Raw genomic sequence first — 21,845 nt, forward strand, 5'->3', positions numbered from 1 at the left:
GTAAAAGGTAATTGCAAAGTTTTTATGCTTAGCCATTTCCACACTGTTCAATTATCCATAAACATTCTTAGAAGAATTTAAAGTCTTATTTCAAGTATTTTGTTTTTATTTGGTATATGAATATCATTCTTCATAAACTTGAATTTGAAGTTCATATTAAACTTTTCCTGTTGTTGTTTATAAATGTATGTTTCTTTAGGTGTAAATTTACATATAAATTGAAACAAAAATAAAACTTCTCCGAAACAGAAATCTCCTGCTATAACTCAATGTTTATCTTCCTGTATTATGTTTAAGCCAAGACAAATTGAAACAAACAATTCTTTCTTAATAGTACATTATAAACCCTCCCCCAAAAATTCATGACAAAGGCTTATCTAGTCAAAACTCATTTGTATTTGACCGAGTGAAACTCATTTAGATTATGTCTATCATGCTCTTTTTAAATTATGAGATTCAACTTTGTAGTGTAACATGGGCATTTTAAAATATTAAACACATTTTGTAATTTAAATGTTATTCTAGTCATCAGTTAAACACAATGTCTAGGTTAAAATGAATAATTTTAGGTGAATTTTCTTTTCTTTTATTTGTACGTTCTTACATGACAGTTTAAGTATCTTTAATTTTTTATAATCATTCTGATTTACAAATGAAGACATTTTTACTATGTGATACAATTATCTTTCAAACTGAAGTACATGCAATCCCAGACCCCTTTTCTGCTCTCGAAAAATGCATTTGAATAAATTTGTTTGCATAATAATTTAACAGAAACTAGGAAAAGAAAAGAAAATTAGTGTGAGAGACATGATTAAGGATCCCTGAGAGATTTCTGCATGATTTTACACCAAGATTTCTTCTAAATGGATGAATAATCAAGATTCCAGATTTGTAAATCACATTAAGCTGCCTAGGTAATGCTTCAATTTCTGCCTCCAGGTACATTTGAAAGGTTTTTGGTTTGGTTTGGTTTGGTTTGGTTTGCCAGAATGAACTGTGTTGGACTCCTAGGTTTTGACCTTCAATTTGTGTGATTTGGGCTGAATTATGTATTCCGTTTAAGCCTCAGTTTACTTATGAGTAAAAGTACAGGTGTTAACATAAAAGTTGTAACAATTGTGAAAAACTGTAAGATTACCTGGGACATATCTGTGTGCAACAAAAGTTAATTTCTTTTTAATCCTTTTCTCTTCTTCTCTACTTAATCATTTCCAAAACAATTTCCTACCCTTCGACCCCAACATTAGGATAATAATGTGCCCATACATTAATGTTTTTCTCCTGAAGCCTAATTCTACTTCCATCCCAGTTTCAAAATATTACACCACCATTGACCCAACCTAAGTCAGAACTCCTTGATGACATTTGACTCCTCAGTCTCCCTTGAGCAGCATTTATGAGGTCCCCATATTCTCTCAATGCTGTTTTTCCTATCTTTCAAATCCCTCTCACCATCTTAGCTGCCCTTTGCCAAGTTTAGAATCTCTCTCTCTCTCATTTTTTTTTTCTGTCTCCCTTAGACATATTTGGCTGCTATATACACAATCTTATTGTAATGAATGGCTCCTCTGTCACCAAAGTGATTTTTTAAAGTATAGTATTGATTATCAAGTTAAAATCATCAAAGTTTTTATCACTCTGTTTTAAAATCAGAGCTATTTAGCATGACATGAAAAGCTTTTTTAAAAATTAAACTTGGCTTGTCATTTTCACATTATCTTACGCTATTTTTTCATTTTAAAATAATGAAATGTAGTTGTCCAATGTCACAGTGTTTCTCACAGTATCTGTCTCTTTAGAGGCACAGGTTTCTTCTTTATGAGGAATCCACCTTGACTTCCTCCAACCTCACTCGTAACCCTGACAACTCCTCCTCACTCTCTCCTGTCCCTCAAGGTTGAGTCCAGGCAACAGTCATCTCAAGAAGCAACTGAGCCACAGCCGCTCTCTTCACCCTTCCAAGTCTGTTTTAAATGCTATTTGTACAAATAGTTCGTTGCAATAGTCATCCTTGATGTACTTGTCTATCTTCCTAGAAATATACTTTTTGATATACACTGCTTTAAATTCAACTTAGTATTATGAGAGCATATAAGACTATAAAAAAAGTAGCTGTCATTAGATCTCCCATTCGAGGATTGGGGGGAGTGACGATATGATATTAGTACTGGCAGTTTTATACACAGCCCACCATTTACACTAAGATTCAGAATACTATTGAAGATGGCAGGGAGTTAAAGATGCAATGCTTCTCACAGAAACAACATTGTGGTATGGTCTGAATGTACTACCCATAGAATTCATATGCTGACACCTAATTACCAGGGTGATAATATTAGAAAGTGGGGTCTTTGGGAGGTGATTAGGTCGTGAGGGCAAAGCCTTCAAAAATGGAATTAGTGCTCTTACAAAGCAAAGTCCTGGGGGAGTTTGTTTGCCCTCTTCCCTCCTACCATGTGAGGACACAGTAAGAAGGTGATATCTATGAGAAAGGAGCCCTCACCAGACACCGAATCTGCTGGTGCCTTGATTTTGGACTTCTGAATCTCCAGAATTACAAGCAATACATGTCTATTGTTTAACAATTACCTAGGGGCTGGGTGCGGTATCTCACTCCTGTAATCCCAGCACTTTAAGAGGCCGAGGTGGGCTGATGACTTGAGGCCAGCACGTTTGAGACCAATGTGGGTAACATGGCAAAACCCCGTCTCTACTAAACACCCCGTCTCTACTAAAAATATGAAAATTAGCTGGATATGGTTGTGCGCACCTGTGTACCAGCTACTTGGGAGGCTGAGGTGGGAGGATCACCTGAGGCTGGGTTGCAGAGGTTGCAAGTGAGCGAAGATGGCACCACTACACTCCAGCCTGGGTGACAGAGTGAGACTGTGTCTCAAAAAAGAAAAAAAAAAAGGGCCAGGCGCGGTGGTTCAAGCCTGTAATCCCAGCACTTTGGGAGGCCGAGACGGGCGGATCACGAGGTCAGGAGATCGAGACCATCCTGGCTAACACGGTGAAACCCCGTCTCTACTAAAAAAATACAAAAAACTAGCCGGGTGAGGTGGCGGGCGCCTGTAGTCCCAGCTACTCCGGAGGCTGAGGCAGGAGAATGGTCTAAACCCAGGAGGCGGAGCTTGCAGTGAGCTGAGATCCGGCCACTGCACCCCAGCCTGGGTGACAGAGCAAGACTCTGTCTCAAAAAAAAAAAAAAAAAAAAGAAAAAAAAATTGCCTAGCATAAAGTTTTTGGTACAGCCACCAAAATGTACTAAGATATGCTGTAACTGTTGAGATCTTACATATTTTCACATTTTTATGAAGATAAGTGTTTTTAAAAAATATTATTTTAATCCAACTGTAATAATCCTAATAATCCTTGAGCAGTCTTTAATATCCCAATAAAGGAAAAAATCACCGAATCAATGTGTTTTTTATTCTTGAAAAACATATGAAATAGAAGAAAACCTACAGGTATTGCTATTAATTGAGTTCCTACATTCAGTGAATGTCTGTACTTCTGGAAATCAGCAAAATAATAACAAACTAACACTCGCTTAACTCACTCTTCCAACCTCCTTTTCCTGATGTTCGACACAGATGAGAAGTGTGCTACTTAATACCTCATAAATGCCTTTTTCATTAATGTGTCTTATAATTAAAATTTAAAATACTTATCTCACATTTATGCTTATGTACGTGGAATGTCATAAAACTAATAACATTTAATATTTAGAAAAACAATGTAAAATTTCTTTTATACAATTTATATTTACTATGATGTATTCTTCATGCTTCATATCTGTGGAAACATTAACCTAGTTGGGCCAAATGTAAACTAAGTATTTGTCTCCAAAAGAATGAAGCGTGAAAACTATAGGCAAAATATGTATACAGACCTGTAATACCAGGACACCACACTCCAAATAAACAATGTGAGCAGTGAAGAGCCATCAAAATTAGTAGTTAGGAGTAGCAAAAATAACCCTTGTGATGTAAGAATATTGGTCTGGACTTTCTGTTGAATAATGATTAGCAGAAGGTTAATCTGGGAGTCAGACTTCCAGTAGAAGCTGGTTGTGAAATTCTTGGATGGAGGTAACAACAATTTGAATTAGAATAACAGTTGTAATTGAGGAGAATGATCAGGAAGATTGACATGAGAGCCATTTCCATTCATTTGACATATCTTCATTAATCTTGGTAATTTACCAACATGTAACCTTTGGGAAGTTATTTAACCTTTCTATGTGTTATTTTTCTCATCTGTAAAAACATATAATAGTGACATTGACTTCATAAATTTATTAATATTAAATGAGTGAATGCATATAGAATGGTTTAAGTGCAAATACGTATAAGAGATGACGATGGTGATGATGATGATAAAGCATGAACAGTTTTTGCAAACACTAATTAGAAGTGAAATGTGAGAACCGCCCCCCCAACATTGCACACACACACACACACACACACAGACTCAGAGAGAGAGAGAGAGAAACAGAAAAATAAATTAAGTTAAAACGTCTTTGTTTTTAGGCAATTTGTGTTGCAACTTATGAGAATTATTAAAAATAGTAGTAAGTGGGTGTTTGAAAATGGGTAAGTGGAGATAGAAAAATTGTTAGTGATTGAAGGTGTAAGTTTATATAGGAGAGAAATAGAGAAATTATAGGGAAAATAATCACTGCAGTTTAATATCTGGAAAAGAGAAAATGAGCAAAAATCATATATTAAGACACTGTGATGGAAGGAAAAAATGAAGGAAGAAATGCCCTCAATGAAGATGGGAACAAAATAGAGGTCCCAGGATAGTAAAATAATATAAAGCCTAAACTACTAAGAGTCACTTCGTATCTAATGAAGGGATGTGCAAATTCTATGAAATTTTCCACATCATTATTGACATCAAAATGTCCCTAAATGTGTGATTTTTGTACCATGTGTTTGTAGACTATGGATATTGGAAGTTACATCTACTAGAGAACGATTACTAATATTAGCAAAATTGGGGAGGTTTTAACTTATTATAAAAGATGATTTGCCAATCGTGTTATTTACAGTTGCAAATACTGTCAAGCTATCTGAGTTTGTAAGTATTAAGACCCAAATTGATGTATTGGATTGCACTTAAGTCAATGAGTGGGCATGCCTCTAGCCAGCTTGCTTTCTGTATGTTCAGGTAATCTCCATTTAACAACTCCAGCAGAAAGACCATATCTTGCTTTTATTATTCATTTACCAAACCTAATATAACCACTACTCCCCAAATATTATAGCTTAAAACAACAAGGAATTTATTATATCTTACAATTTTCTAGGTTACACATTTAGGCAAGCATTTTCTATTAACAAGAAAGTTTATAGAAAGTTGTGTCAACTAGGTTATTTGATAGTATTCAGCTGACTGGTCCCCTCGTCTGGAGAAGGCAAGATGAGTTCATGCACGTATCTGCTGTTTCTGTGGAGATGGCTAGGAGGCATGATGTTAGAATTAGACTGGCATTTGGGTGCTTCCATGTGGAATATCTATGTGGTTGGGGCTCCTCCTTCCATTACAATGTCTTAACATATTATTCTTAAGATACTATTCAGGGTAGTTGGCCTTCTTATATGGTCTTATATGGTTCCAGGTAAACAATGGGGAAACTGTCAGTTCTCCTGAAGCCTAGGCCCCAAATTGGCAGAGCATCACCTCTATTGTATTTGATTGGTCAAGCAAGTCACTAAGGCCAGCCTGGAGACAAGAGAATGGAAATTAAATTCCACTTCTCAGTGGGCAGAGTAGCAAAGTATTTGTGACTATTTTCAATCCACTCTAGAAAACATCCTGACTGACTCTGTTTCTGCCTCTGTCATATTCTCAGGTGGATGAAAACAGGTTATTCACCAACAGATCTAAAAGACAGGAGAATGAAAAAAGGTGCTGTGTAAAACAGTTACAGTACTAATGTAGAAGTATATTAGTCCATGTTCATACTACTATGAAGAAATACCCAGGACTGGGTAATTTATAAAGAAAAAGAGGTTTAATGGACTCACAGTTTCACATGGCTGGGGAGGCCTCACAATCATGGTGGAAGGTGAAGGAGGAACAAAGGCACATCTTACATGGTGGCAGGCAAGAAAGTGTGTGAATGCAGGGAAACTACCCTTTATCAAACCATCAGCTCTCGTGAGACTTATTCATTATCATAAGAACAGGATAGGAAACTTCCCCTCCCATGATTCAATGAACTCCTACTGGGTCCCTCATGTGGAGATTATGGGAGCTACAACTCAAGATGAGATTTGGGACATATGATATGGGACATAACAAAACCGTATCAATAGACATCATCCACCAACAGGCTAATCATCTAAGTATCAATCTTCTCGCTAAAAATTTTAGAAAATGAAAAGTTAGTTATTTGGTTGCAAACCTTCTGAAAATATAAATATAGTGATTTTTTTTTTTTTCTGTTCTACTTTTGACAGTGTACTTAATTAGGTAGCCTAAATCTGGAAAAAAAAAAAAAAAAGAAAAAGAAAAAAGAAAAGGTTTCAATACTAATACCAAGGATGTTCTATTTGTAAGTTATTTTGTTAGGCTGTCTTCTGTTTTGGCACAAATAGGCCAATGTCAATGAGAAAAATAAAGACAGGTAGAGACAAAGAAGAAAGCTAAACTAGTAAGAGTCACCTCGTATCTAATGAAGGGATGTACAAATTCTATGAAATTCATAAAGACTATGAAGTTAAAAGACCAATATGATTTATTTTAGGCATACACTTGTCCATTTTTTTCAGAAAGAAACAAAATTTTCACTGACTTTTTGCAATAATGCTTACAAATTAAAGGCAATAGTGACATATTTGGTTAGAAGTTTATGGATATACATGACTGATCAACCAATGAAAACTATTTTATAAGGACTAAGAATTAATGAGAAAGAAATGGAAATACAATAGTTATGAAGAAAGTGGCACTGTGGATTTGACATTTATAATGGATTAGCTGTTAATTTTTCCTCTTCTATATGTTACTTTAATAAGATTTGTCAGACCACTGTACAATTTATCTTTCTGCACATTTCTCTTACAGATGATGGATCACTGCATATTATAAACCAAATTTTCAAATACAATGAAGAAGAGACTTGCTCCCAGCACTAGATGCATATGAAATAATGGCATTTGTATGATTATAATCATGCCACCAATACTCTACTATTCTTTTTCCAAAAATATGTTTATAATCAGGGCTTGACTATCAGTTAAATTCTGTTAGATTTTTGCTGTTGGTGGTAGTTCATATGTAAAACAGGTACTTTATGCACTTTTTTCTTTCCCCCTTTAATTTTCTCACATTCTTTTCTACCTTCTTTCATGCCCCTTAATTCCTTACTGATCTATTTCTCTATGTATGTCTCAGCTGGCTTCGTGCCCCTTTTTTTCTGTTTTTGTATCTTCTTCTTTGTCTCTACCTGTCTTTATTTCTCTCATTGACATTGGCCTATTTGTGCCAAAACAGAAGAGAGCCTAACAAAATAACTTACAAATAGAACATCCTCGGTAGATTCAGTAGATGTTTATTGAGTCAATGTCCATATAGGATTCAGGGCAAGACAAGATTGGTGGATCTGCAGTTTATAAGGCTAAAGTCAGATGGGCCAGAGATACTGTGAGCTTTCATTTTAGTACTTCAGTACTGTATTAGTCAGGGTTTGCCAGAGAAACAGACCAATAAGATATATATAGTCTGAAAGGAAAATAAATCTTGGGACCCCCAAATCACTAAATCAAAGGGAAAAGTCAAGCTGGGAACTGCCTGCCTCCATTTTATTCCTAAATAAGATAGCTATTATACAAAGATGAAAAAGAAAAAAAGGAAAGCTACATACCTCCCTCACAATTTGCCCACAAGGAAATTCCTCATAGCCAAAGGACAGACAGAACTCAAAATCATCCCTCTGCTCATCTGAGACAAATGCATATCTGCCGGCTTCCTCTGCCCTATTGCTTCACTAAGCCAGACTAAGGCAAAAGTGATTATTCCTCTGCCCTCCTCTATGTAAATTGTGTATTCAGCGAAAGGCTAATCAGAGACTCAAAAGAGTGCAACCAATTGCCTCTTATCTACCTGTAACCTGGAAGCCCCCTTCCCTGTTCAAGTTGTCCTGCCTTTCCTGTCCTAACTAATGTACATCTTACACCTATTGATTGATGCCTCATGTCTCCCTAAAATGTACAAAACCAAGCTGTGCCCTGACCACCTTGGGCACATGTCAGGACCTCTGAGGCTGTGTCACAGTCACGTTCTTAACTTTGGTAAAATAGACTTTCTAAATTGATTGAGATCTGTCTCAGATATTGCTGGGTTCACAATATACATACAGTCGTATCTTAGTATCCACAGGGATTGGTACCAGGACACCATGCCCCATGGATACCAAAATTTGTGGATGCTCGAGTCTCTTATATAAAATGATGTTGCATTTTCATATAACCTATGTAAATCCTGCTATATACTTTAAGTCATCTTTAGATGACTAATAGTACCCATATAATCTAAGTGGTATGTAAATAGATGCCATACCGTATTTTAAAATTTTGTATTATATTTTACTATTTCATTCTTACAAATTTTCTGAATAGTTTTGATCTGTGGTTGGTCGGGTTCATAAATATGGAACTCATGGGTACAGAAGACAAACTGCATATAAGAGGAGATTTATTATGAGAATTTGCTCATGCACTTATGAAGGCGAAGAAGTACCATGATATTCTAACTTCTGGAGACTCAGGAAACAGCCAGGGGCATAATTCCATTTGAGGCCAAAGGCCTGAGAACTGTGCCATGGAATTCAAAGGCCAGAGAACCAGGAGCTCTCGTGTCCAAGGGCAGGGAAAAGGGAACGTTCCAGCTCAAGGAGAGAGATAATTTGTCCTTTCTTCACTTCTTTTTTCTATTCCGTCCCTCAGTGGCCTGGATGATTTCAGCCATATTGGCAAAGGCAGATCATCTTTACTCAGTCTACCAATTCAAATACTATTCTCTTCTGGAAACACCTTCACAGGCACATCCGAAAATATATATATATATATTTTTTACCAGCTATCTGCACATCCCTTAGCTCGCTCAGGTTGAAACATAGAGTTAGCCATCACAAAGACCAATATACCAATATACCTTTCGGCATGGGTCAATGTTATGAACGTTTATAACCGGACCTGTCACTATCTCTTCGTTCAGGAATTAATCCTCTATCCTCTCCTTCATTCTATTCTTTCCCAAATAAAGATACCATCCTAATTAGCCAACATCACACTTTCTCCAGGGGTGAAATAATCTTATCTACTATACAGTAACAAATATATATGGGCCAAAAAGGTCAATTTTTCAGCTCGTTTTTAGGTTTCAATAAAAATGACATGATTCTAGGTTTCTATAAAAATGACATGACCATTCTTTACTATTATTATTTTAGAGATATTGTCTTGCTCTTTTGCCCAGGCAGAATGCATTGGCACCATCTCAGCTCAATGCAACCTCAGATTCTGGGCTCAACAAAGCCTTCTTCTTTAGCCTCCCAATGTGCTGGGATTACAGGCATGAGACATTGCACCCAACCATCATTTATTATTAACTAAAATTTCCCCTTTATTCTTGGACCTGTGACTCCAATAGAACAATTTTTCTCTTGTTGTAGAGAATCATCAGGAAAACTTCGAAATGAGAAAAACAAATATTGAAAATTTAGTGTTATCAGTTGTCTATCTGAAACATTAACATAGTGCACTTTAAATTATATATATATGTACCTATAATATCTCCCATTTTAATTAATTTATTTATAGTATTTTAAGGAGCTATATTGAATAATAAAGCATGTATTTGTATAGGTATAATGAAATAGAAAGGAAAACAAGTTTATATCAACCTTTAAATTCACTCCTACTACCAAATTATGTTTCTATTTTATAAAATTAAAATCAAATACTTCTATTGATTGTAATCTTTGTCACTGATAAGTAATTCACTTAGAATAATTATTTCATTAAGAATGCTTACATTTATCAGATGTATAACATTTAAAAAACCCTAAGTGTACTACAAATTTACATATTTATGCCACATCTTATTTAAGAGAAGTTTTAAGGTTTATTACTGTAAGATAAAATAAAACAGACAATGAATAGATGATGAGGTCAATAAGACAGACAAATGAGGTTTGGACTAGGTCAACTTTTCCAACATATTTATTTGCTAGTTGTGGATTTTGCCAAAGGAAAAAAATGTTTAACCATGCCTATATGGAAAATATAACTAACATTTCAAAGAAAACCATATATTCCTGGTCCTAAAACCAAAAATTATTATAGTGACATATTTGCATAAAACACCTTTAACTTATTAAGGAGATGAACTTTATCATGTTATTTATTAAACTATCTTTTGATACAGATGTAAAGAAAATCACCTTGTGATAGACACAATTTTATACAGGACATCAAATCCATACATTACAAGTTTGTGGCTCTGCCTTTGTCTTACTCTCCAGGTGTAGAGATAGGTGAATTTAGAATATTGTTTTACATTTTCATAGCTAAAACTTGACAAACCATTTTTCCAGGAAAATGACCAAACGCCAACCACACAAGGCTTTACAAATGCATTTAGGATGTTTATGGTTTCCCTGAAGCCTAGGTTGAATACTCAGGATTATGAGCAGAGGATTCTCAATGAGTCTTATTATGAAAATCAACTGGGAGGACTTAAAAAAATACAGATTTCTTATCTGTCACCCAGGACATATTGAATCAGAATTGGAGGGAGTGGGGGGAAGGGGAGAGTTGAATAAAGAGGCTGAGAGTTTAAATGTTTAGGACATCTACTGGTGAATTTCACGGTCTGTCAGAATCCAGAACTACTAAAGCAGAAATGGCTGCCATTGCTCAGACCATTTTCCATCTGCAAAATAGATGAGACATAATCCAAAAGATAAAAATTATGAGATAAAAGATAATGTGTGTGAAACATTAATAAAGGAAATAATAGATCACATTTATTTGGCTTTTACTACATGCTATGTAGTATGCTAAATCTTAATATCATTTATTTCATAAATTTATCATTTAAACAAAACATATACAACAGGTATTATTATTGCCATCATTCCCCAACTGTTACATATGACAAAACTAAAGTTTAGAGAGGTTAAGTAACTTGTTCAAGATCTCAGAGTAAGTGAGGGGCGGAGAGTGACTTCACCCCAGATAAACTGATATCAGTAAAATATTTCAGTACAATGTGGAACTGAGTTACATTTTCATGTGGATAATACTTCTCTAGGATGGAGATCTATACTATACAAGGATGTCTCTGCTATGCTAAAGGGTTGTGTCCAGGTGATGAGAAGATTAGTAAAGCTGATTACTTATAACAATAAGCTTGAGGGTATTTTTGGAGAGTAGACAGCTGGGCTTTTGGAACTATGTGTGCATTTATTGGCCTGACATTGAGAATTTTACAAACAAAGCTTTATGATATATCCAATTTGCAAAAACTCAAGTAGCATGTAAGACTTCTCCTATTAGAGAATAAAGACTATGGTTATAGTCAACTGTGTTGTCAGGTTTTTAATCTGGATTCTCTGTTAGACAAAGAAATTTACATATACATTTATAGTGCTCATAAGGTAACTAGACAGAAAATCAGCACACAAAAAAAATGACGAAGTTATCTTTATGTATGTTTTTACAAAGGTCACCTGAAACAGAAATTTGTGAATTAATTTTCTGCTGGTACTCTTCCTCACTTCCTTTTCTTCCTGAAATTAATTAATATCATATTATATCCCCAGTCACAGTAGACAATATTGTCATAAGGCAGTTTTTTGGAACCAGTGTAGAACTCTGATTGTCAGGGTAATGGAGAAGGTCTACATATGAATTATTCAAAGGCTTGTATAATCAGTACGGTATTCAAATTAAACCCAAGAATGTGTAAATGAGGCAATTATTCATAAAAATTATTAACATTTTAATTTTTCAGAGTTCGATGTGACACTTTGCATAGCTTTGCTTAAATATAGGATGGAACACTGCAATTAGAGCCACAGTTCCATACATAAGCATTGGATGAGTGCTTATACAAATCTACAAGTAATATTGTGGAAATGAAATGGAACACTGAAATCAGACCCATAGTTCCATACTTAAGCATTAGACGAGTTTGGATGAATTCTTACAAGTCTCAAAGTGATGCTGTGAAAATAAAAACAAATAAGAAATACTAATAAAAACATTATTGATGATTCCACAAATGTCAACGTGGGTCTGATTATTTAAATTTACCAATTGTAATCAACCAGATATTTCGAAATCTGAACTTCAGCCCTTGTGAGATTCTCTACCACCAATCCATATTTTTCTCCTTGGAGAATACAGAGACTCCACAAAAAAATTCCATCACAGTTGTCATACACACAAAACGCATACCTCCTTGTATTTAGCATATTGTAGGCATTCTATTTTTAAAAGTGAATGACAAGGCCGGGCGCGGTGGCTCAAGCCTGTAATCCCAGCACTTTGGGAGGCCGAGATGGGCGGATCACGAAGTCAGGAGATCGAGACCATCCTGGCTAACACGGTGAAACCCCGTCTCTACTAAAAATACCAGAAAATTAGCCGGGCGAGGTGGCGGGCGCCTGTAGTCCCAGCTACTCGGGGGCTGAGGCAGGAGAATAGCGTGAACGCAGGGGGGCGGAGCTTGCAGTGAGCCGAGATCTCGCTACTGCACTCCAGCCTGGGGCACAAAGCAAGACTCCGTCTCAAAAAAAAAAAAAAAAAAAAAAAAAAGTGAATGACATTATTCCTCTTATAATATCAAGATATACTATTTTCAGTGGCTTAGCATAGAAATAATGACACTTTGAAGTAAGGGCAGTAATTAAGTAAGTGAAAATGTTAAAGAGGAGCTGTATTTGAGTGTGAGAAATGACTGAATTTTCTGCAAGAGAGGAACGTTAAGATTCAGCAGAATATCTGCTTTTCTGGATTAAGTAGATTATAACATGACAAAACAATTTAGGGAACTCAAGAAATAAGTCATTTGGGAGTAGAAGTATGGTGTTTGTAAGAGACAAAAAAATGTATTTAGGACAAACTAAGTTCAATATGTTTATGAGAATTTCCCATAGATGGGATCCCCTGAATGCTGGCAGAAATCCTATTGGGGTAATGTTTTATGCTTGGGCATAGACATCCAATAATTTTGGTAGATTAAAAAGTTAGTTTATTCACACGTGCTGGGTAACAGGTTGTCTTTGGGAGGTCATTATTCTGCCTATTACAAGTTTCAGGAAGTGGGTTCAGAAGTTCAAATTTAAGAGTAGGAGGTATTATCGACAAAAGTATCGAATGCTGCGGAGAAGTTAAATATTAGAATGTTTCTGCTACTTTTTTGTCTTTTAGAGATACATTAATCCATGTACAATTGCTTTCAAACATGAAGAAGATTTAGTTAAGCATAGGAGTCAGGATGTGTGAGTGAAACCAGGGATCATGAGCTTAGGGAAGAGAAGACGAGAAGAGCATTCTCCAAAGTAAACTCTGCAAGGTGCTTCAGGATAAGTTAAAAACCAAAGCCCATCACAATGGGGGAAAAACATAACGTGATATTAAAAGTAAAGTGAATCATTAAGCAACACTTTTAAATCTTCTCTAAAGTTTGAGAATCTTACCAGCTACGGCTGCCCGGCTGTTCACTGAACTGGAGTGGGGACTCCAGCTCAAATACTGTGTTAGAGACACAGCTGTGGCTGGGGGAAGAGGGACAGCCTTCTGAAATGAAATGGACTAGAGATTCTTGAGTATTGGTGTCCTCAAACACCAACTAGCTCAAAAAGCAAGTTCCAGCACTGAAGAATGTATGCATAGACAGCATTTGATGGAAAGAGACGAATTGCTTTTTCAAGAATGAACATGATAAATAGGTAGAGTTAAATGCTGGGAAACCAAATGTCCCAAATAACTTTCTTTGATTATACTTTGGGAACCAGACAATGTATGAACCATTAGTTATTCTTCTCACAGTTCTTTTTTGGTTATTAAGTTTTTGTTGTTTTTTTGTTTTGTTTTGTTTTGTTTTAGGAAATGTTACTTAAAGAATAAACACATTAGGTTCTTTAAGCTTACTGGCACATTTCTTTCTTGAATTCGATTCTGCCTGAACGGACCACAAAAAACATAATTTGAAAGGTGAAAAATGCTACAACTTGGGGAATAAAGTTTAATTTTGACAAATTTCGTGATTTGTTCTGGAATCACGATCTAGAGGATAAAGATCGGTATCTGAGCCACACAAACCCATAAATGAATCTCTGATCACATTTTATTGTGCTGTCATCCCAGTCAAGAAATTTGACACATTTTGGCCTCTATATACTTAGACTGTATACATAAGTCTATTGCTCATATATAAGTAGATATAGTAGTCCAAAAACTGATGAAAAATTAGAGAAAATTAATGAAAACACATGACAGTGTCTGCTGCATAGAAGGCATGCAAAGAGAGTAAGCAAAAATAACCACCATAAATGTATTAGACTTCCAGAGTCTTCACAGTACACTTGGACCTCGTCTTAATATTTGGTTGAGGAAATGCATTCATCATATGTATGTCTTTTACTTATTCACCTAAATACTAAAATTTAATTTATTCTATTTAAGGTGGAAAACTTGAATTGAGGTAGGGGTAAAACCCTCTTAGTTAATGAATCTTGTATATGGATTAATATTATTTATTTTCCTTTGGGAGGCCATGTATAAGCATTTAACATAAAGAAAAATCCCATTTTAATTCTAATGAAATACTCACAGGCAAATGTTTAAAATAGACTTATACTTCAAAGTAAAGCACTGCAAGGGGTTAACTTCTTGTGAAAGAACTTATAAGTGTTGATGATATCATAAATTTTCATGTAATATAAAATGATAATTATCTTTCATTTTCTTCCGAAGATTTAACTTGGCAGTGGAGAAGATTTCCATCCTGAAATGCAAGATTAAAATAATTAAAACAGCCCATTAAATCTAACCATTTTTTAAAGGTCTGTTTTTTAAGGTATATAATTTAAACTATAATTTTCTTTTGAAAAGCCATTGGCACCATAACTAATTTGAATTGTCTGACAACATCTACCAGTGGGCAAGGCATGCTTTCGAAAAGTTAGAAATGTGAGTAACACCAGAATACATTCCAGATGCAACTAAAATATTCACTGTCCAGAAATGACTATGCATTTCAAATTTTGTTAATGTATAAATAAATATGCCCTCCTCTGCAATTCTCTCCTACCCAAAATGTTCATATTCCAGTTTGGGATAAGTCTAACACATATAAGATGATATTTAATGCCAAAGAAAAACTGAATGTTTCCCAATTAAAAACACATTTAAAGACCAGCTTGAAAGCAGCATGGTGTAGAAAAAATGACTGGATTTGGAATGGAAGAGAATGAGAGGGAGTCAACTGCAGACTCTACCTTCTCTGAGACCTGGAGAAAGCTGCTTTTCTGGTCTCCATTTCCTCATCATTAAAGTCAATAGTAAAGGACCACCTGCCATTATTTCTGTGAGCTTATTTTGTGAAAGTATCTTTTTAGCTACTGTTATTGCACAAATGCAAAACATTTTATTTCTGAGTATTTTCTATTGATATATTCAAGAGAGAAGGAGGAAAACATTGCATGAAAAAAATTAAAATTACATGCAATGCAATCAGACAGTCCTGCTGTTAATCTATGATTTACCACTTAGTAGGTGAGAGACCCTGGGCAAGTCTTTCAAATTTTTAGAATCCTTTTTAGCTCATTTGTAAGATGAGCATAATCCTGTCTTCATTGCAAGGTTTTGTGGGAAGTTAATGAAATATTTTCACACGAAACAATAAACATGAATGCCTGCGACAAGGTGGGCATCTCATCAATCTGAGTTTTCAGTCCCTCATTATATATAATTTATGAGAGTAATGTGTTCTCTTTCGTATGTATTAACAATCTTCGTTATCAAAATTCAAACTTAAGTTTAAGACCAAAAAGGGAAGACGTGAAGGAGAAGTAGGGCAAAACCAAAGAATGTTTCCTCTCTAACGGTGCTTTTGAAAATTCTTTTCTGACACTTTTTTTTATGCCCTGGTATCTCCTTTCGTAAGAGAAAGATGGCCAGAAATATGGCCTATCAATTAACCATTTTATCTCTCAGGATCAGAAAATTGGGGCCAAAGCAGGGGAATGATGCTTCTTTTCTTTTTAGTTTGTTTTATAATAGACGTTTTGCAATATAAAATACAGGGAGAAAAGAGAAGTGACATTGCTTAATGAAGGCAATTTTAGGACTTTTAATTATTTTTTCCCTTATGAGTTGTGCATATAGGCAATTGCCAATGGGGTATTTTGCCACCCAATAGAGAGCCCCATTGAATGTCAGATATAAGTCAAAGACACACACACACACACACACACACACACACACACACACACACACACACACATGCACACAGACACACACACAATCAGCTGTGCAGTTCACTAAGTACAGATTTCCTAATAATTCACAGTAACATCAAGTCTTCTAAATAGCTGGGCCAAATTCCCTCTGGCCAGTTTTACAGCCTCTTGCACTTTGTTAAAGAAGAGTTGATCACATTCACTTTATTTTAATATCGTGAGTACACGTTGTCCCAGCCGACTTCTAACTGTCCCAGTCAAGCCATAAAATGTTTTCTTGTCAATAATCATGTTAAAAATTCTGAATATAGAACAGTAAATTACACTTTTCAGTTTACATTATGAAAGTTTGTATTCATAAGGTTACATGACCTAGATATAAGTGGATAAAAAAAAAAACTCCTAACAGACCTTTCAGAAATCTCTATGAAGCAAATTTGATGAAATAACTCAATATTTCATATTAATCACAAGTTAACCTGTGACAGAAAAGCCTCTTCAAAGTCTGCTCAGTCCATGCACCTGGGTGCCCTAAGAATAGCTTATCTTCTCAGAAGGTGTGATAAACTAGGTCAGTTGGTGGGGGGGTGACTTACAGAGACATTTGTGGCCACCACTGAGCTAGGCTTGTTGTCAGGCAGTAGAATCTGTGGTTCTCTATGGAAACACTAAGATGCAGGGCATTTTCTTACAAAAGAGTAAAATTCAAAGTCACTGTAACTCTAGGGCCTTGTCTTATTTTATAAAGATGAACATCCTAATTCCCATAACGTTGACTTTATGTCTGAAGTTTGAGGCAGTCATATTTGCTAGGGAAACTCACACACACTCTCTCTCTCTCTCTCTCTCTCTCTCTCTCTCTCTCTCACATGGTCTGTCAGAAATAATAGATTGAATCTGAATCTACTAAATAAAAATATGTGGAGAAGAAATTAATAATTTCCTTATACAGTACTTTTAGGTTCCCATATTTAATTAGCACATGCCTAGGTTTACAACTGCAGTCCTGGTATGAGAAATCATAACCCTGGAGTGTTACTCCTTTAAATTTTTTGGCCATTGCTTTAAACAACCTTAAATACTGAGTATGTACTATTGGAAAGATAATGTCCTGAAGGATGAACCACTGCTATTTTAAAGATTATTTTGTAAACAGGCGGAGAGAGGCTCCAGGGATTATAGAAATTTAATCCACCTGAGCAATCCTCCTGCTCTATATCCTCCTGGTCTACAGCCTGTACTTACCAAAACCACGGGTGGAATGCAGCCTCCTCATTGGTTTAAACCAGGTCTTTCAGACTCCCAACAATTTACAGATGAACCTCAGTGAACTTTCCTCAGGACCATGCTAAAGTCTCCACCTTGCGGGGAGCTATAGCTTCATTATCATAACATGTGACCTGTGTGCTGGCGTGAGGACCCACTATGATTTTGCCACTGGGAAGCCTCCTCTACATGTGATGATGCACCCATTCCCCTCTCCATCACCCCGTAAAACCCTCCTGCCACTTTCCTTCCAGGAGGCACTGCTTTGGAGAATACTCCAGGTCCTCCTTACTTGAGCCAACTATTACAATTTCTACTGATCAAAACTTATGTTCTCCTGGAGAGTTATTTGTTTCTTGCCCGGAAAATAAACCCTGGTATTTTTCAGGTTTCACTGTGATCTTTAAAGTTCTAATTTAAAGGAAGAAGGGATGGTATAGAGAAGCTAGGGGAACCTTAACTGAGGGGCGAAAGTACCAACATGAGAAATGGAATGACACAGATAGAATTAATTCATTTACCCAACAAAAAGAGTTTGTTAGGTATAGTGTATACTATGAATATCCAGTTCGACGTGGCCCTCTTCACCAAATAGAGAAGAAAGACAAAGAATAATTCTCAAGGAAATATGAAGAATGCTATGATTGTTATGATCATGGATAATGATGGAAACACTCATCAAGAAAATCTGCATTTGGTTAGAAAAGGCTTCTTGGAAGCAGAGAGAACTACAGGAATACCGAATGCATGAATGAATAGAAGTCAGATAGTACAGGATTGGATTTAGAGTTTCCGGCAGAGCACTCTGCATTTGGCAGGGCCTAGTGGTGAGATAAAATGTAATATTCAAAGAACTAAAACCTAAAATCTTTCAGCACGGCTGAGGCAGGAAATGTAAATAGAGAGTGGCATAAGAAGCTAGACAGGAAGGTAGGGGCTAGACTTTGAACATCCCCTGAGCCAGTCAGGAGATGTTTATGTCATGATGATAGAAAGTCACTGCCCAGCTTTAAGCATAGGTGTGGTATTTCCTCCTTTGTGTCTTAGAAGAACCAACCTGATGGCCATTCGTGGACTTCTATGAGGAAGATAATGAATGCTCATTAGCAAAGAGACCAGTTAGTGAGGGATGGTTGTTAAATGAGAAAGAAGAAATGGGAAAGGGCAGAATGTTTTATTCTCAATAAGTTATATTTAAGAGGTGTGAAGGACAGCGCTGGTGACTAAATGAATGGGCATGGTTGCAATAACAGAGAAGGGAAAGTCAGTGTCCACCCCATTTTTCTGACCTGAAAACCTGTGGGCAAGGAAATGTCTTCTACATGATTGGTAAAGACAGGAAATAAAGGAGCAGTGCGTATGGGTAGAGAAGAAGATGTGCTCATGATGAGTTAACCTGCTTTTGAAATACCCAAGTGCAGACACAGGTAGCTAGCTGTTTAAGAAAGGAGCTATAGACTTCTATGTAAAGATCCTTCAGAGCAAAAGTGTAATTGAGAAGAAAATAGTGGCAAATGTATTGTAAGATGTATAAGACAGGAAGAACACAAGAAGTCTTCCTAAAAAAACAATACTGAGAGAAAAAAATCGAAGATAGAAGGAAAACCAAGGCAACGGGTTATGATCGCTATTAGTGCATTTTAAAAAGGAGGAAGAGGTGGGGCATGGTGACTCATGCCTGTAATCTCAGCACTTTGGGAGGCCAAGGGGTTGGGTCACCTGAAGTCAGGAGTTTGAGACCAGCCTGGCCAATGTGGTGAAACCCCATCTCTACTAAAAATACCAAAATCAGCTGGGTATGGTGGCACATGCCTGTAATCTCAGCTACTTAGGTGGCTGAGGCAGGAGAATCATCTTGAACCTGGGAGATGGAGATTGCAATGAGCCGAGATCACGCCACTGTACTCCAGCCTGGGCAACACAGTGAGACTCTGTCTCAAGTTAAAAAAAAAAAAAAAAAGAAGAAGGAGTCAACTGTTGTAGACACTTTTCAAAAGTCTCATTAAGGTCTGAAATGTCCTGGGTATTACTCATAAGTGAGTCATGGGTAATTCTCCTGACAGGAGTTTGTAATAGAGTGACAGATGTGGAAGTCACATTGCAGGAAGTTTTACAGAGCAAATTTGATCTGGGTAAGGAGAGAATATAAAAACAAACACAACAAATAATGTCCACAGTTTGACTATGGCGTGTGTTTTAGGTGGGGTTCTCTATAAGCAGGCTTTGAGGAGGAGCTCATTGGGACGTTTATTAGGCAGTGTCCTTGGTAGAACACCTGTGGAAAGAAAAAATGGGGGAGAGAATATTTGGGCAGAGAAGAAGTGGAGCTATGATGATGCAGTGCTGACTACAACTTTGACCAAATCCACGGGAAGCCCTGCAGCCAAAATGGCCCATTGCATGGCTTAAATGGCTGACATTTTATACCCTAGCCTTGATGAGTCAGTAGTTGTAGGTTGTCTCAGGAAGAGGGTGATTTTGGAAATGTTCCTTCTTTGCAGTTGAGGGAATCCCTGAAGGGCTGTCAACAGCACTTTCAGCAGTTGGAAAGTAAGTGCTCCTTGATGGGGAGCTGGGTGGTTCATAATTTGTCATCAGAGTTCACCTTTAGCGTTGTTCAAATCTACTTCTTAGGGAGCAAGCCCTCCAGGTTTCTGGTGGACCTCTTTGCCTTGGAGAAACTTTTTAAAAAGAAAGTAAGTGGGGCAATCTGTAGCCCTTCAGCTTCTTTTGAGATCACAGCTGATATTTATCTCCTTTGTTACTCATGACAGATTCTTCTAGCTTTAGCTGGTAGCTCAACCAGTCTCAGTGGCTTAGTTGATGATGTGACTCAGATCCTCAGACATTTGATACTCTGCTCATCATGCCCTTTTTAGGCCTGGGCAGTGCACATATCCATTTGTGGTCAAAATTGGACAAGGGAGTACCAGGAGCTGCCCCAGTAGACAATTTCGGTGCCCTATATTCATCTCTGCTTTACATGTACAACAGCAGCCCTATCTGCATAGAGATGATGACTCATTTTCTTGACTCCAGATAATTTGTCACAAGTGCAAGGAGGCAGGAACAGTTTATAGTTAATTAACACTCCTAATATATTCCCCGTGGGAAGGATCTAGGTCCTTGGGGACCTAGACATCTAATCATGCAGACCCCAGAGTTGTGGGGATGATTAAAGCGAAAGAGTTCCAGTGGATGACTGAGAGTGACGGTTAACAGTGCTACTGCTGTGTTCCCTCTTGTTTCCTGAACCTGAATGATGTGATCTTCCTACTGGAGGAAACGAACCATATGAAATTTATCGATTCTAAGTACATGTTGAGTCATTTGTATGTCACACATCCTCATAAAATATCTCTTACAAGTTCATATTTTAGCTGTGCCATCACCAGCTATTTCCAATATTCTATCAGTCTGGCCACTTCTAGATCATGGCCCATTTCCACACATTCTTTGCAGCAAGGTATTCTTCTGACCTGATGCAATGTTAGGTGGTAACTTTTGCCAGTTTATTAAATACTGGGAGAAACCATCAGGTAATGGTGCTGGCTAGGTCTTCAAGGCAAAAACGACAAACCTTTACTCCAAATATGTATTTACTCCTATCAGAATTAATTACCATTCCTTCTAGGGTGGAAGGAATGCAATGTGGTCAACTTGTCACCAGGTGACTGAATGGTCTCTTAGAGGAAGTAAATAAAATCAGGGCTCAGCCTTGGTCTCTGCTTCTAATAGGCTGAAAATTCAGCCTGAAAATCAAGCACATACTACAAGATACATGCATAGTTTCTTTGTCTGCTATCATGGATGCTTTGTTTATGTGTCATGGTGCCAGCACAGCACTGGACAGCCAAAGATAAAGGCTGACTGATATCAGCAAGCTGATTCATTTGATTGAATTTGTTGTTTATTGCCTCTTTCATAATAACTATTATTCAGTGGACACTCAAATATGATGCAAAGGTTTTATGCTAGTTACCCACTCCCATTCCATTTATAGTTGTGTCTCTGGACCCAAACTGCCTTGTTCCTAATCTTCTGATCTTCTTTCTTTCAGGAGACTCCTGAGGAGAAAGCCTGCACA

The 21,845-nt window shown here is 36.7% G+C and overlaps 1 long non-coding RNA gene across 4 annotated transcripts in view; it reads right to left on the reverse strand.

Annotated features, from left to right (window-relative positions):
• Positions 1 to 14,379: 14,379 nt before the first annotated feature.
• LOC139362143 (uncharacterized) overlaps positions 14,380 to 21,845 on the reverse strand; it is a 55,876-nt gene continuing 48,410 nt past the window's right edge. For all 4 annotated transcript variants that reach the window (XR_011620475.1, XR_011620473.1, XR_011620472.1 and 1 more), the window contains one exon: positions 14,380 to 15,036. This is a non-coding gene — a long non-coding RNA (uncharacterized lncRNA). The remainder of the gene's footprint in view (positions 15,037 to 21,845) is intronic.

This window comes from Macaca nemestrina, chromosome 3, assembly GCF_043159975.1.
Source record: "Macaca nemestrina isolate mMacNem1 chromosome 3, mMacNem.hap1, whole genome shotgun sequence".
NCBI classification, from domain to species: Eukaryota; Metazoa; Chordata; class Mammalia; order Primates; family Cercopithecidae; genus Macaca; species Macaca nemestrina.